Genomic DNA, 2,976 nt, shown 5'->3' with positions numbered 1-2,976 from the left:
ACATAATTATTGTACCATATCATCCTGGATGATTCTGCGATCGGCCTGGACGATATGGCCATTTTCTTTAAATACAAGCCATTCCAGCCATGTTTTTCACCTCACACCTCTTCTTCTCTTGTGTTTTCTTACTAGTTTATTTTCATGGCTAGTGGGAAATGAGTTCTACAGGCTTCTGGAAGTTCCTCGAGGGCCACTCTAGACCCTCGATTCAAGGAGACAGATGATCATTCAGCTTACCGTCGCTACAAAGAATGTGGCATCACTCTTTCTAGAACCATCAATCATGTCCACCTTTCGTATCCGGTAATGGATCTCTTTGCTTACACTTCTCTCTGTTTTATTCTTACCCTCGCTGTCCCTTTTTCCTAAGAACTTCCGTTAGAGTTTTATGAAAATCTTCGTATAAATTCTACTTTCACAGTCCTGACCTCCTATGTGAATCGACGCCCGGTCAAGATCACATATCAGGATTGTGCTGAACTTTTGCACCTATCCACCACCGGGGATAAGCTACATATAATTGTCTCTGATCCTGACTTCAACTGGTCTGCTGCAAATCATTTTCTACGCCAAACCAACTCTCCCTTTCATGTTGGAGAGACTAGCTCTTTAGTCAAAGATGCTAGGACAATCCAACATGTCCTTCGCACCTCCATAATTCCAAAAGCCAGGGACAGAATCGACATCACCCCACTACTTTCTCTTACCACCTTTTACATTACGGCCCATAGAGATTTCAATGCTACTGATCTAATCTTTCGATACATTGATCATTTAACTACAATTTTTGATCCAGGCCATAGGAGGAAACCCAACTTTGCTTTAGGAGATCTCATAGCCTATATTTTTTAAACCAAATACAATCTTCAATATCCTGGTCATCACGACCTTTAGCCTCCTTTCTACTTAAACAATTCTTTCATTATCCTTCACAATTCTCGTCTCCACCCAGGAGATGAGGAACCTCGTGGGGTTGAGGAGGAGGAGGCTCCCGCTCCCGCTTCTATTCTTGATCCTACTCCTCTTCGCCAGCACTCTCAGTTTGACCAGTTAGTGGAGAGATTTTATCGTTGGGAGAATCATTTTGATGCTTACGTTACTTCAGAGGAATAGCAACATTCTGAGGACATTGCCCGCTACGAGCAGCACCACACCAAGGACTTAGCCCATTTTGACAGCTACATTACTCACCAGCAGCAGCATGACCAGGACATAGCCTGGTTCAATGCTCAGTTTACTACACTAGCTGGCTACTTTCCGCAGCCACCACCACCACCACCTCCGTCTGATGATACTGATCCCTTGTTTCTGTAGTTTTAGTTTCTATTTTCTATGGATTGCTTCCTTTTCTGAATTTTGCTTTTTAGTTGCTTTAGTTTTTTGTCTTTAATTTCGTCCTCCTTTTTGAGATGTCAAAAGGGTGAGTAGTATGTTTGTTAGTATGTTTGTGCTTATTCTATTTTCTTTTTGTACTTCTTTTTGTACTTGTTCTATTAAAAAAAAAAACTGGAAAACTTGTTTAGTTTTTGCATTACTATTTTAGAATTAATTATCGTTATGTTTGTCATCATCAAAAAGAGAGAGATTATTGCAAACCTATTTTTGGATTATGATTTTGATGATAACAAACAAATCTTTTTTCACTACGACTACCTTTTTCTCTATTGACTTTTCAAGAATCAAAGAATGAACAGAAAAATGAAGCCAGCTCAAGATTGGGTAGATTAGGGTTGAGTCTGTCTGTAAATTTCTTTTTTTGAGTCCTTTGTAATCTTTGAAGTGGTTCATGCTAAGTAACCCTACACACACACACACACACACACACACTTGAGAGAGTTAGAATTTCTTTTTTTTCTCACATCGGCCAGGATGATATCTACATCATCCTGGACAATCGGGCTTAAAACAGAAAGTCTAAATAGGGTTTCTTAATTAAGGCAGCCGTCATTAGTGCATCATCTTGGATGATAATTGTATCGGCTAGAACGATAAGCTCAAAATAGAAAGAAATATCCACCATGATCAATTTAGGTATTCTGTATTTTTGGAAATCGGCCTGGACGATGGTATGATCGGCCTAGACGTATTGTATAATTATGCCTAAATTGATCCGGCAATCATGGGAGTAATTAAGGATTATTGATATGATCACAAAATCCTGGACGATCGCAGTATAGGCTAGGATGATCTATTAAAAAATACTTTGTCGCTCCTGGACGATAAATATCGGCCAGCCCAAATTGCGGTTGATGTGCTGGATGATTTGGATAGGACAGCTTGAATTTAGGGCGATGCTGTGGACGATTTTCCTATGATTTGAACTGATCGACCGGGATGATCGTGACATCGGCCGGGACGATCAAGCCAATTTTCAAATCGTCCAGTTTGCATTCAGGGCAATACTCTGGCTGATCTTCTGAGAATTGTACTGATCGGCCAGGACGATTTTCATGTCATCCTAGACAATATAGTCGGCAACTTGCAATTAATGAGCTATTTTGAGCTCTTCTATTTAAGAGGTCTTGTTCAACATTTTTTAATAATCTTTGCTGCTGCCTTGACCTGATAAGACCTTGAGGAGAGAAAGAGAGAGAGACAGAGAGAGAGAGAGAGAGAGAGAGAGAGAGAGAGAGGATCTTGTGAGGGGGAGCTTGTAAGGGGTTTCACAAGGGTTTCTTTAAGGATCGCTCTGTTTCTTCTTCGTCTAGAGTTTCTCGTCCGTGGAAGGGTCGGTAGAGGTAAGGATTCAGCAACTGATCGTGGTTCTCTGCAAGCTTCAGGAGGAAGCAAAAGGAGTTGGGTTCTCTGTCTTACCGAGGTGGCAAAAAGGAGGTTTCTTTATAAGGGCTTCTCCGCCTAGCTGTGGGGGCTAAAGGAGAGTCACGTTGGTAGTGCAATACTCGGAGGGTGCCTCCGGGGAGGGAATGTAGGTCGAGTTAACCGAACCACTATAAACTTTTGTGTTCTTGTTCT

This window comes from Dendrobium catenatum, unplaced genomic scaffold, assembly GCF_001605985.2.
Source record: "Dendrobium catenatum unplaced genomic scaffold, ASM160598v2 fragScaff_scaffold_543, whole genome shotgun sequence".
NCBI classification, from domain to species: Eukaryota; Viridiplantae; Streptophyta; class Magnoliopsida; order Asparagales; family Orchidaceae; genus Dendrobium; species Dendrobium catenatum.
This window is presented reverse-complemented; position numbering follows the sequence as displayed.